The sequence below is a fragment of the Phyllobates terribilis genome, unplaced genomic scaffold, assembly GCF_046119375.1.
Source record: "Phyllobates terribilis strain yellow unplaced genomic scaffold, ASM4611937v1 Scaffold_3__8_contigs__length_932513732, whole genome shotgun sequence".
NCBI lineage: Eukaryota > Metazoa > Chordata > Amphibia > Anura > Dendrobatidae > Phyllobates > Phyllobates terribilis.
This window is the reverse complement of record NW_027362763.1, coordinates 702,758,713-702,773,545: the sequence shown is the minus strand read 5'-3', so window position 1 is coordinate 702,773,545 and position 14,833 is coordinate 702,758,713. Positions and strand designations below refer to the sequence as shown.

Sequence of the window (14,833 nt, the reverse complement as noted above, 5' to 3'; positions counted from 1 at the left end):
CCACTGGACAGGTGTTAACTCTTTGTTGTGAGTCATGATATTGAAACTATTGGGTTAGGTGATAAGCTTAGGCTGGAATACTCCTTTAAGCCGCTCGGCTGGGATGCCATGAGACCGACTACTCTACTCTTCCCTGCCAATCAAAAACGGATGACCTAGCCTAAGTATAAGGGTAGGTGCATCTACTGATGGAAAATGCTCCAAACTAACCACCGCCCAAAGAAAAAGCTGCAAAAAAAAAGCCTCCAAAAATTTTCCAAAAGAAGAAAAATTTCCTATAACTCATTGGCCCCAATTCATCATTGCCTTTGCGTTTTGTTTTTTTGGGGTTTTTTTGTAACCCCAATTCATTATTCTATTTGCGCCTATTTTTGAAGTCTATTTTACAAGTTTTTACCAGCTTTTTTTTTTTTTTTTTTTTTTTTTTTTTTTTTGTTTGTTTTCCACTTTGTGAACAGAATTCATTGATTCTTGGTGTTTTCTCCAGATTCATAATTTGCAACTTTTTTTTTTTTTAAAAAGTAATACATTTCAACTCAACTCCAGTCCTCCCTTTGGGGTATTTTTGAGTACACCAGTATTTTGGTGGAACTTTTGCAAAACGTGCAACTTTTGGCATTAAAGAGTTGCAAAATAAAATAAAAAAAAAAAAAAGACGATTTTTGATTTTGCAACAAATTAATGAATCGTGTGCACCATTTTTAAGAATTTAGTGCAAAAAAAAACACATACCCCAAGACACAAAAATTTGTTTGGGCCACAGTTTTTGACTGCCTCGAAAAAGAAAGAAAAGTTAAAAAATTCCAATATGTAACATCCCTAAGAATAAAGTGTCTCCATGGTTCTCACGAATCCCACGGCAGGGGTCATTAGGAAGAAATTTAAGCCTTCTAATCTAAATCTGTTCCTTCCACCTACAAATTAAACATCACATTCCCATGCTGAGAACTCTACATGTCTCATTTTTTCCAAGAGTGAGAAGCCTCTCGGGATCTATCAGATCAATGTACATGCCGGATAGTGACCTGGAACAATATGAAGGTCAGCGACCAAGGACCCGGGCACAGGAAATGGAGCACGATACTGAAATGCTTCGCTGAAACTAGACAGGCACGAAACGTGTGAATTTCAGAATCTGACCAAAGATAAGCACCTGCTGGTCTCAAAAAAACAATGTTCTCCGTGTTACGGCCCAAAGCATTTTTTCCAGTCACCCATCATGGGAATATCTCCTACTTTGCAATATCAAAGGTCGACGAGATGAACACTGCAACGAGGCACGGATATCCGGGAGATTCGTTAAATGGATCTATAGAAGGTGGGTTCCTTGATCCTCAGAAATGGGGTCCATCTGCACTTTCCATACACCATCTAGTCATTTTGGTTTAGCCCATGGGCGTGGGACAGTCGTGGCCAACGCTTTAGGGACGTTAAAGTTTTCCATGGACGGAACTTTATGGCAAAAAAAGTTTTGGTTTTGAAAGTAACAATATTTCAAGTAGATGTTGAAGGGGTATTATGTCCCAAAATTACGAAGGTGTTAAAGGTGTTAGATTGGTGGGGGTCCGACTGTTGGAAGGGAATGGAGTAGAGCAGGGGTCAGGTATGCTGCGCACTATGGGAATGATGCAAAAGGCTGTGACTATCCCCTCTCTAGAAACAGTGGGGTCAGCAATCCCAAGGCCCGATGACAATCAGTTCCTATAGCTGGGGGAATATTAATTTTTTATTTTTTTAAGGGGAAAAAACGTGGAGAATGAGGACTCCCTGTTCTGTCCTATATGCCTCAATTTTGGAGACGTTGCAAAAAACTTAAGATTGCCTTCATCCTGAGATATGATGGCAGTAATATAAAGAAGATACATGATTAAGCGCGTCTTCATACGCTCCTTTATTACAGAAGGAAGTCTTTCCTGTACTTTGTTACGCCCTCAATAAAAGAACATCCCTTATATGACCTCATTAGAGCGACAACTGCTAAGAGACCAAATACACTAAAAACTAGCCAGTGTTCAAATTTTTAAAAGGATTTGCCAATAAAGATTGTTGAATTTTTATTAATTGCCCGATGTGATCCATCTTCACTTCCTCATTGACCCAGGCTGTGAAGCAGCGAGGACGCCGGGCTCCATGCCGGACTGGGATTACATCTCAGGGGTGAGCTGAAATTTTCTCTTTATTCAATCTTGATACAATACATATTTATCCTATTAAATACGTATTCCCATCTCCGACTTTTCTGGAATAGCCACAATCCACATTATATGTGACGCCCAGCTGTGCTTGGTATCACAGATCCTAGAAGGGTGTATTGAAGGATTCCTCCACAAGAGGCCCCCATAACCATTCACACATCTCCACCTTCCACCTCAGACCACCAGGAGGGAGCCGTTAGGGATATAAAAGGGAAGGTGGAGCCAGGCAGTCAGTTCCTGCAGAGTGAGACGCAGAAACAGGTCAGTCTGCAGTGGAGCTCAGTGATTCAGCAATTCCTCTGAGAGTTCAGTTAGTGCAAGCCTGAATACAGAGTTGAGCCCGGTTGAGTCGTAGCTCAGTGAACTGAGCTTCAGGTGTGCCGGCGCCATAAGATCGGTGAAGTGCGGCAAGCGGCCGTTAGTGTGAGTAGCCTATTGAGGGCCCGAGTAGGCTGAAGGAGAGTAGAGAGAGTTAGTTCATAGGGGGCAGAGGAGCTTAACTAGCTCACCCCAAAAAAGCAGTTACCGGACACCGGGTCCGAAACTTACCGGGATCTCCATGACCCAGTAAGATAAAACCGGAATCCCTGGAGAACTACAAGTCCCAGGATCGCTAAAGTGCGGATACGTACCAGAGCCAGGAGACACAAAGGCCCCGTAGGTCGGGAGCGTGCACTCCAAGAGAAGGCCCTACCACAAGGTCAGCCAGCGCAGGACAGAGACAAAGTTAGGCCTAGCTCCAGGCAGGTCAGAAACTTACTACTCAGAAGCAAGAAACAGGAGGCCCAAAAACCCGCTCATTGGGGAGGAGCCCGATATGCACCCTTCACCCTACAGTGCTCCGGGTCGTGCCTGAATTTCCATCAGTAAAAGGTAATGAAGTGACTATCGTGTCTGTCCCTGTTCTTGCTCTGACCCGGCGGGGTCTCTTCGTCCGGCTTTCCCCGTTCATACACTGCCCTGAGGCCCAGCTCCACCTGTGGGGAGCTATACCATCCAAGCTGCCTTATCACCAGCCTCAGTGGACTGCGCAGCGCTGGTGATCGTCACCAGAAGCCACAGGTGGCATCACGAACTCTTTTATAAACTTAACCAAAACACCAACCCTTTTAAAGGAGCGGCCCAGGGTACGGGCCCGGGAGCCGACCACCGCAACATCCCTAAAGGCCAGGCTAAAGGCCCGGGTACCGAGTCATCCCCATCCCCCTGGGCTAGTCATATACACAATGTGTAAAAGGTGAGAGAGCGGGTTCACCTTCCTGCAGATCAAGGCAGCCACTTTTCACACTGATATCAATATACAGTGGGTACAGAAAGTATTCAGACCCCTTTAAATTTTTCACTGTTTCATTGCAGCCATTTGGTAAATTCTAAAAAGTTCATTTTTTTTCTCATTAATGTACACTCTACATCCCATCTTAACTGAAAAAAACAAATGTAGAAATTTTTGCAAATTTAGAGAAAAAGAAAAACTGAAATATCACATGGTCATAAGTATTCAGACCCTCTGCTCAGCATTGAGTAGACGCACCCTTTTGAGCTAGTACAGCCATGAGTCTTCTTGGGAATGATGCAACAAGTTTTTCACACCTGGATTTGGGGATGCTCTGCCATTCTTCCTTCCAGATCCTCTCCAGTTGCGTCAGGTTGGATGGTGAACGTTGGTGGACAGCCATTTTCAGGTCTCACCAGAGATGCTCAATTGGGTTTAGGTCAGGGCTCTGGCTAGGCCAGTCAATAACAGTCATAGTGTTGTTCTGAAGCCACTCCTTTGTTATTTTAGCTGTGTGCTTAGGGGCCATTGTCTTGTTGGAAGGTGAATCTTCGGCCAAGTCTGAGGTCCAGAGCACTCTGGAAGAGGTTTTCATCCAGGATCTCTCCGTACTAGGCCGCATTCATGTTTCCTTCAATTGCAACAAGTCGTCCTGTCCCTGCAGCTGAAAAACACCCCCATAGCATGATGCTTCCACCACCATATTTCACTGTTGGGATTGTATTGGGCAGGTGATGAGCAGTGCCTGGTTTCTCCACACATACCGCTTAGAATTATCACCAAAAAGTTCTATCTATATCTCATCAGACCAGAGAATCTTATTTCTCATAGTCTGGGAGCCCTTCATGTGTTTTTGAGCAAACTATGTGGGCTTTCATATGTCTTGCACTGAGGAGAGGCTTCCGTCAGGCCACTCTACCATAAAGGCCTGACTGGTGGAGGGCTGCAGTGATGGGAGAAAGTTGACTTTGTGGAACTTTCTCCCATCTCCCTACTGCATCTCTGGAGCTCAGCCACAGTGATCTTAGGGTTCTTCTTTACCTCTCTCACCAAGGCTCTTCTCCCACAATTGCTCAGTTTGGCTAGAGGGCCAGGTCTAGGAAGACTTCTGGTGGTCCCAAACTTCTTCCATTTAAGGATTATGGAGGCCACTGTGCTCTTAGGAGCCTTGAGTAATGCAGAAATTCTTTTGTAACCTTGGACAGATCTGTGCCTTGCCACAATTCAGTCTCCAAGCTCCTTGGGCAGTTCCTTTGAGCTCATGATTTTCATTTGGTCTGACATGCACTGTGAGCTGTGAGGTCTGATATAGACAGGTGTGTGCCTTTCCAAATCAAGTCCTATCAGTTTAATTAAAACACAGCTGGACTCCAATGAAGGAGTAGAACCATCTCAAGGAGCATCACAAGGAAATGGACAGCATGTGATTTAAATTTGCAAAAATTTCTACGTTTGTTTTTTTTTCAGTCTAGATGGGGTGCAGAGTGTACTGTACTTTAATGAGAAAAAAAATGAACTTTTTAGAATCTACCAAATGGCTGCAATGAAACAAAGAGTGAAAAATTTAAAAGGGTCTGAATACTTTCAGTACCCACTGTAGCACCACATGTGCCCCATTGTAGTCTGCGGGACTCGCTAAAAGAGCCAAATGCGGCGTGCTTGACTTTTTCCAAAACTCCCATAGATTTTTAAAGGAAAAAACTAGCACACAAGCACGGCCACCTCTCCATTTATTTCAATCAGTCCAATATCCCACAATATGGCCACTGTGTTAAACTCACTGACGTCCTCAATGTGGCCATTGGTTGGCTGCGGCAATCATGCGTTCAGAGGTCATCCATAAAACGAGGTAAATAAAGAAGGATGTTAAAGAAGTCTCCACACATCACTCTGTGACCCAGACCCCCACACATGCGGCATGATGGCCCCGCAGCCTCCACAAGTACTGACAAAATAAAACTACCCACCTCTATGCAGCGTGTGGCCAGAGTCTCTGTACAGCAAGTGCAATCTAATGACACCTGCCTCACACAGACAGGCTGAATGGCGGAGGAGGCAGTTGTCGGCTTCCTCCTCCACCATTGTGGTAGATATCGTTGAAATTCAGATGCCAACTAGTGTTGCGCGAACGTGCTCTGAGAACGTGTTATCCGAGCATGCTCAGTCTTATCCGAGTATTTTCAGAGTGCTCGGCTAATATGTTTGCCACCCTGCAGCTGCATGTTTTCCGGCAGAAAGCAGATGCAACACATGCAGGGATTGACAATTTGTTAGCCATTGCCCGCATTTGTTGCATCTGTCTTCCGCTGAAAAACATGCAGCCGCAGGGAGGCAAACATATTAGCCGAGCACTCTGAATATACTCAGTCAAGACGTTATCCAAGCACGTTCGCTCAACACTAATGCTTACTCATGAGTTCATAGCACCCGCTTGGTCTGCCGGTGAGGACGGTACACACCTACACATAAGACAGCTCATGAAATCTCTTCAGACTTCCAAATACGTATGAATGTTTGGATCGGCCAAATGGCCATGTGTTTTCATGTAGTCTGTGAATAAAGCCATTGCCAAATGACTCTGAATTTTACACTTTTAACCACCAGATCCTTCTCTCCTGATATCATCTGTCAGGGGAGAGTCAGGAAGCTCCCATACACATTAGACTGCCAACCTGCCCCACCTATATTGGCAGAGTCGGCAGACTTGAGTCTAATGTATATGGGGGCCTGGACAGGAAAACAAGTTCTGTTGCCAAATCTCCTCGTATGGCGACGTTACGTCATAACATAACGAGTGTGGAGGTGGTCGCGTTGTGACCTGCAAGCTGCTGTGATTGTAAATCTTAATAAATCCTGCAAGTTTGGATCCTTTCATAATAGTGCGATTTTTGCCTGCACGAAGAGTGACGCTACTCAAGTTGCCACGTAGCCCCAGTGTTAGAAAACCATATGAACAAAATATGGACAGTATATGAACTTTGAATAAAAAAAAAAAAAAAAATTAGACCTTGGGGGCCTGAACTCCTTGTTACACAACGTCCCCAAATTCCTTGTTTTCCAGACGATTGTCGTAGGATGTGACAGACAAGTGAGAAAATTACTTGTACACAACTTTCCAGACTTCACAGGTTTCTCCTACAGTTGACAGATCTCACAAGCTACGTTCAACCCTTGGGGGTCTGTAAAAAAAAAAAAAAAAAAAAAAAAAAAAAGGACAGGCAAAAAAAGTGTGAGCTTCCTATTAGAAAGGTTCCAAACACCACAAAAAAAAAATAATTTTCTTTTATTTATTTTAAAAGGAACATTCTTTCCCTAGTCTTGTAGGTTTAGTGTTGGCCATAACAATGCATTCCACACTCTCAGGGGCTGATGGCCTTTCGCTGACCATAAAGAAAAAAAAAAAAGCCAGGGTCAGAGCATTTAGTGCCACCATCATTGGAATGTAAGATACCTCCACAAGGAAGAAAAAAAAAAAAAAAAAAAAAATTCCACCATTCTTTTCTTTGTGTGACCCTATTCATCACATCCTATTGTTTGCTGCAAAGGGCAAAGTAGTTGGTGCCCTAAATTGTAGCCTCAAGTCTTGCTGCTCAGTGTAGTCATTGTAGACATTAATAAAACCAGAATTTAAACAGATATTCGATTACTTTTTTTTTTTCTCTTTTAAATACACAAACACTCTTAATGTGTGTTTGTTTTAAATCGGGATTAGGAGAACTGCTGCTGTGCTGCTGCAATTCTCAGTAGGCTTTGACAGCTGCAAAGCTAAGCAGCCACCCTAGAAAAAAACTAAGTACTGTATGTATTTCCAATATAAAAAAAAAAAAAAAGTATTATATATAAAAGTTACATTATTTATAATACTGGTGACTTTTTACGTAGGTACCCAACTGTTACCTTTGGGCAATCCTAAAATCCAGTTGCATGGGTACAGGAACCCTATAGGACGTGGCAGGATGCAGAAACCTAGGATTCACGTCCAGTGGTGAACCCCACAGCAATATTACACCGACACATTGGGGATTTCTCATAACCACCTTAAAAAACACCTGCACGCTCAGCTAGGCTAAGCGCGCATACCTACGAGTCGTTAGCTCAGGAGGCATAGAGATCAAGCCGGATAATCCTATCCGTGCATGGTGGGCATTTCATGGACATGTGAAACTCGATCTAAGATCTGAGGACCCTCAAAGTGGTCATAGATGGTGGCATATCTCACCAACACACCAAGAGGAAAGGTATAGCCTTAGCTCCTGAAATTAGGGCGTTCGCTCAGAAAGCACAGAGATCAGGCCGGTTATTCCGATCCGAGCATGGTGAGCATTTCATGGACATGTGAAACTCGGCCTAAGTTTTATGGACCCTCAAAGTGGTCATGGATGGTGGCATATGTCACCTACACACCAAGAGGAAAGATATTGCCTTAGCTCCTGAAATTAGGGCGTTCGCTCAGAAGGCACAGAGATCAGGCCGGGTATTCCGATCCGAGCATGGTGAGCATTTCATGGACATGTGAAACTCGGCCTAAGATCTGAGGACCCTCAAAGTGGTCATAGATGGTGGCATATCTCACCAACACACCAAGAGGAAAGGTATCGCCTTAGCTCCTGAAATTAGCAGAAGTCATGTTTATGCATTACAGGAAAACACCAGTTTAGGGCAAGGAAAATAGGGCACACGACACAGGAAATCCCAGAACCAAGGCATGTTGAAACAGGATGCACCCCAAAATTCTCATTCCCAGGCACAAAGAGACCCCCTAGATCCAAGGCAAAGGGGCACCATGTGCTCACGCTGATCTATGAGAACGACCATTGCTGAGAACTTTAAGCAAGTCCCATATAATCCATTGTTTTCTATGCAAGACTCTGGTGATCCTCGCTGACCGGCCACTAAACTATTAAGTGGTTTCTGCTAGTTTTTTGATAGTTTAATTCCTGAAGAGGTTTTTTATTTAAAAATAACTAAATAACGCAAGTCGCTTTATTAAAGTGGATTCTGATTAAATTATCTCTAAAGCGGTCATATCAAAAGGCTGCAAAATAAAAATAAAAAAAATCCTTCAATGAGAAAATAAAAATACAACACTTTAAAATATTTCAAGAAAATAAAATCCCTTCCAAAAACTCAAAAAAAAAAAAAAAAAAGTTTCCTCTTGAAAAACTCGTTGTTTTGATGCCTCAGAAAACTCCCAAGTGAACGTATCCTCACAGCATTTTCAATGGCCTCCAGCTATCACCCCACCTTGTTACATCCTCCCACTCACTTCATCTCCTGTACTGCTCCACTACTGAGAAATATGTCCCCTGGGGCAGTCACACCAACCTTGAATTGCTTGGTGTAAATGGGCCTTTTTTTAATTTAAAGGAGTATTCCCATCTCTAAGATCATATCCCAATATGTAGTAGGTATAATAATAATATTAGCAAATACTTCCAATTAGAAATGTAGTGTAGTTCTTCTGTTTAGCTATGTCACTTACACATAGGTATCCATGGCTACTATAACTCATAGTGACAGTTAGCTAGTGGTCAGTGGTCGTAACCATGGATACTTAAGCTACTGCAACGTGACAGCAAATATTGGGATAGGATCTTGGAGATGGGAATACCCTTTAATCGGTCTTTCACACGTCCATGTTTCAAATAAATGGGTCTGTGCACACGGTGTGTTTTCACGGACATTGTGTCCGTGGGCAAAACACGCTGACATGTCAGTTTTTTACCTGCAGCACGGGCCGCAAAAACGTCCCAGACACGTGTGACACGTACGACATCCGTGTGACACGTACGACATCCGTGTGACACGTACGACATGTACCGGCGCCTGGGAATCATCAGTACTGTTTGCACTGTTCCAAAGCGCCGGGTGCTGCAGGCATCTGTCATCATTGTCCCCTGTTGGTGCTGTGATCTGCACACATAATATTCACTTGTCCGACATACTGTCCCATGCTGTAATCCATCTGACTGACAATTCTGCATCAGCGTCTACGGTGGCTTGAGGCGACCACACATGCAGAGGAGCACAGGAGAATGACTCGCTCCAGTGAGAGGGCCCCTGACCTGCGCTGAGATCAGTGAATTACTTCTCAGTGAGCTCAGCACAGATTGACTCGTTCCAGCGAGCAGATCTCTATTCTCCTCTACCCCTCAGCATGTGCGGTAGCCTGTCGGTCAGATGGATTACGACGTGGGACACATTTTATCTTGGGACAGGTGAGTATAAGGATTTTTTTTATTTTATTCTTATTTTTACACTAGGACACAGCGGGAGCAGAATACTACTCACAATGTTGTCCCCTGCTGGCACTGATCGCAGCGCCGGCAGGGGACAATGAGGGGAGCGTTCAGCACCTGGCGCTTGGGAACAGCACTAACTGTACCGCTGAGTCCCAGGCGCCGGTACGTGTGATACTGATGCAGCACACGTCCATGTATATGATGCGTGTGCCGCCCATCTCAGATACTAGTTTTTACAGTACCGGAAATATCCGGACGTGTGAAAGAGCCCTTAAGCGGAGCAACTCTTCCCATTGCTGCTGCTCCACTGATTCTAGAACACTTTTCTTTTTCTTCTGTGCCCCTCCCTTTCAAAGTTATGTCCTTTAATGATGCAAATTTTCCCTTCAGCCAACTGGGCGTATTCCAAAGAACTTCTCTGGGAGCAAACACGGCCACACCCACAGATAAGTTCAGCAGTATACACCCAGTTGGTTGAAGAAAAAAAAAATTTGCACCATTATTACTGAGGGGTATAACTTTGGAAGGGAGGGGCGCAGAAGAAAAAGAAACTGTTGCAGAATCAGTGAAGCAGCGGAAAATGGAGGAGGTGTTCAGATGAAATTTAAAAAAAAAAAAATCTGTGAAAAGTCCACTTTTGTGCACAAGCACTGATAGGCCAAACTGACCCTCCAATCTTGGAAGAGAAGTGCTGGAGAGGGTCCATCAGCGATTTGTCCCTACCCCAATACCTCCATAGTTAATATATCTATCGAACCCAAACTAGGACAATGACTGATTACAGCCCTTAGTCAGTCATAAAGATATGTCAACCTTCATCTTAAATTAGTCTTCCAATACTCATTTACTAAAAATCAATACTCTCTCGCTCCTCTGCCCTCTCTATAAAAGGGTTTTGCACTGATTGACTTAAAATGGTTTGTCTCTGTCACAAGGCTGAAAAAAAGGAGACAATAAGTGTTGTCATAGGGACAAAGACACAGAAGTTTTGGCCTAATTAGCCCTTATAATTCCATTTTTCACTCACTGATAAGCAAATGTAATACAGCTATATGCGATTTAGGGGAGGCTATATCACCACAAACCTAGGAAAGTGGAGGGCGATAACCAACACAGTGAGCAAAAAAGCAGCAGGTGGATCCAGAAGGTCGCAGGTCAGATAAGGAATGCGGGGCTCCGAGCTGAGAAGAATAGGATCTGCCATCAGGAGATCTTCCACGTGTAGTTTCTTATCCTTCTAGAAGTCATGTACATCATGTTTTTTGGAACGGGTACAGACATTTTCTAAATTAGACTAGAAAAATTTCAATAACTTCAAAATCCGTCTACACTGAATGTTTGTTTGTAGTCTGTAACCATGGCGACCTCGGAACTGTTTACACAGAGTGATAGAACATAGGTTCTAGGAGAGCTTATTCGGGGAAAGAGTGGAATAACTGCATCGCACTGAAAAATCTTGAAACGAGATCTACTGAGCCCTATGTTCTCACGTGTACTATAAACGCACAATGTATTATACTGCAAGATCCACCTAAGAAACCTGAGGCTTAGGCCACGGCCCCACTATCAGTATTTTAATACGGACCAAATACTGAGAGTGGGGCCGTGGCCTTAGACTCATTTTCTGAAGCAGATGTTTGGTATGAAGTGCCACGAATAAACATCAGGAAATCCCCCAGCTTTCCACGTATAGGATCCGGATTGTTCTCAAACTTGACGTCGATTTTCGCACTGAATCTATTAAATCCCCTATTTGCAAACTAAGGGTAGGTTCACGTAACAGTTTGGCAGAGTATTTTCTTGTCTGTATTACTCCCGTAATGGTCTGCCCGGTGGGCCTTATAAAACTAACCATCATTGTTTTAGTTTGACAAAGTTTTTTGTCTTTATTTTCTCTGGAGGATTGTGAAGCAAATCTGCTCCAAAACCCTCATCAAAAAATCCACTTTGATGTCCATGAGGGGAGAGTTTCTTTTCCAACAAGGTTTTGAAAAATAAAAAAAGCAGCGGATTCTGCTTGAAAACTAACTAACGTGGACGAGAAAAGTACAGCCACAATATGGTGGTGTGAACCATTCCTTAGCCTAAATGGACATCAATACAGTTACTCAAAACTTTCTTTTTAGTAAATCTGTTTTGTAAAGTGAAAATATAAGATTAGGAAATAGGTTGCTGTAGAACTAGGAAAACTAGTTCATAAGGCAGAGTTTTTTGAAACAGTCAAAAAATGCTGAGTTATTCAAGCAGAAACCACTTCAGGAAACACTTCTTTCTTTTTTGTAGTTCTTTTTTCCTAAGGATATGTTTCAGCACACTGAGAGCCCGATTCATGAAGGCTGGCGTTGTAGTCTTTTTGCTGAGTTTTGGAGCGGAAACTGAACAGAAACACAAATTTTTTTTTCAGAAGGATTTGGCATTTCTGTGCAGTTTTTGCTCCAAGACTGAGTGTGCACATAATCTAGAGAGTTTTTGAAGAATTTTGGAAGAGTTTTTTTCTTCCTAAAACAGTTTTCACAGCAGATTATATTAAAAGCCAATTCGAAGAAGGAACAAGCACTTTTTCCCACCAGCAGCCTTGAGGAAAACAAAACAAAAAAAACTCCTATGCAAACTTGATCCCAATAGATATGAATAGGAAGAGTCTTCAAACTGGTTTTGAGGCAGTTTACTCAAAACTGAAAAATAAAACTGATCAAACCTGAAAGGAATGTGCACACAGATTTTTGAGCAGAAACATTTCAAATACTTGATGATTCTGCTCAGTTTCTGCACCAAAAAGACAGTTTTTTTGCTGTGTGCACATACCCTTATCCTGTGTTCGCACTGATTATTTTTGATGAGTTTTTAGAGAGGAAACTCACCAGAAACTAAGTTTTAAGGAGCTGTGAGTCTGAGGAAGATTTTGGAGTTTCCTCTCAGAGTCCATTCCAAAAACACCTATAAAAAAAAAAAAAAAAAAAAAAAAAAAAAAAAAAAGTGTGAACATACCCTTAGGAGTTTGGGAATGGAAGTAATAGTGGTGGCCAAAAACAAAAGAAGCCTTAGCCTTAGGAGTTTCGGACATCTACATTGGCCGCCATGACGGCTCCTGTAGTAGTTGTCACTCAGCTTTCCCGGACTCCTGAATTCCTGAATTGGGGGGGGAGGCGGGGGGGAACAAACAAACACATCCTAATGGCTTAATATTAGTAGAAAGCAAGAATATCGGAGAAGCGTGTTGTAACCAGATGAAGAGTGGGGTCTCTGTGGCCAGTGCAGACTTGACTGATCGTTTAACAAAAGGGACATGGTATATATATAAAAAAAAAAAAAACGGTGGGCGGTCCGAGACTGCCAGTGTAAACACACACAACGTACGAATCCATGCAGAACGCACATTGTCGAATGCGAGGAGCAGACATGTTCTAGCACGGATCTGCATCGGGGCGACGACGTGCTCGTCTGGGGGTTTAACCCCTTCACCGCCGAGGGTGCAAATTGCAGAAATTTCTCTTTTTTTTGGGGGGGGGGGGGGGGGGGGGATTTCAAAAAATAATAATAATTAAAAAAAGAAAAAAAAAAAAAAAAAAAAGAAGGGGACATGGATTTCTGTAGTCATTTTTTTGCATTAACAGCTGATGTCATTGATGGGTTATTTCAGTAAAAATCCTATAAAAATAAACCCAGGTCACAGCGATAAACACGTCTCTATTTTTTTTGGCATCCCCACAAACTAATAAAATGTATGTATACGTTGTGGGACCACGTCATCTTGTATTGGGGGAATTCTGATTACATCCATTATATGGAGCCAATATATACAGACGTTCATGATCACCATTAACTACAATCTCATTCAAAATCCAATAAAGTCAACGTTTGGTGACTAATTTTGGACTGGAAAATACAAAAAAAAAATTGTGCAATGATTTATCACTGTAGGCAAAAGACATCACTGACCTGCAGGATCAATAAGGCAATAAAATAAATAATAATAATAATAATAAAACAAAAAAATTGACTAATTCTACAGATTTGCTCTGCCCCTTTTTGTGCATGTGGCCTCCTCTGCTCCCCCCCCTTGCAGGATGAGAAGGCAATCAGACCTGAGCCAAGTGTGCACTTACCTGCATGAGTCCCCAATGCTGCTCACTCCAGTCCCTACAGAAGCTCCAGCAGCTTCATCCAGAAAGAAATATCAGAAAATGTGTCCTCAAGTCTCCTCCACGAGACAATAAATCACCCTCCACCTGCAGCAGATCCTCAGCATTGAGTAGATTCAGCCTGGCTCTCCAGCATCAGATCTCCATCCAGGAGCAGGACTTTGCTAGCTAAGAATCAGGAGCTGAAAAAAGTTTGGCTGCAAACTCTGCAAATGAAGGAGGAATAAAGAGGAGGAGGAGGAAGAGGAGGAGGAGGAGGTAGCTGGAGAGACTGGGCAGGGTCACAGGAGGAGGAGGAGGAGGAGGAGGAGGAGGTGCTGGAGGCTGTGCTGCTGCCTGGGACTCACATTGTGGCTTGGTGTGAAGTGCAGTAGATGGACACTGCTTCTCCTTCCTTCTTACATCACATTGCTGGAATCCCAGGAATGTGCAGCCACTGGGGATGTTACTTGCTTTATTATTAATCAAAGGGAAAGGTGGGGGGGTGATCCACAGAGAGCAGCCCCCATCCTGGAGGGAAGAGATAGAACAACAACCTGCTGCACTTACAAGGGGGGGTTGTTTTGCAGGAAATTGCAATCAGGGGTTAAATCGCTCAACCTGACTTTACTGAGAACCAATTCTTTCTTGTCATTATTACTTTGTCGCATTGGATCGCAGTTTGTTTGTTTTTTTGCTCTGTACAATTTTAGTTTTTGCAACATGATTTAAATATTTTTACATTAAACATAAAGACATTGGAGAAAGAAGGGGGCGGAATCCTAAGCCCATGTACAAAAACACTTTTTTTTTTCTTTTTTTTTTTTTAATTTTTCACAGGTGTCTGTAGCAAAATACACAACAGCAATCAGTTTATTGCGGTTTATTTTATTTTTTTATGCAGCTTTTATACAGTAATTGCTTTTTTTTTACTGCAGAAGTGCCTGCACTTTATAGAAGCAAGTACCATTTTTTACATGTAATTTTTGTTTCAGGCTCCCT

The 14,833-nt window shown here is 42.9% G+C and overlaps 1 protein-coding gene across 2 annotated transcripts in view; it reads right to left on the bottom strand.

The window, feature by feature from the left end:
- PTPN14 (protein tyrosine phosphatase non-receptor type 14) overlaps positions 1-14,101 on the bottom strand; it is a 93,415-nt gene extending 79,314 nt beyond the window's left edge. For both annotated transcript variants that reach the window (XM_073671957.1, XM_073671958.1), the window contains exon 1: positions 13,817-14,101. The gene's annotated coding sequence lies outside the window, so the exon portion shown is untranslated. The remainder of the gene's footprint in view (positions 1-13,816) is intronic.
- Between the last annotated feature and the right edge of the window lie 732 nt (positions 14,102-14,833).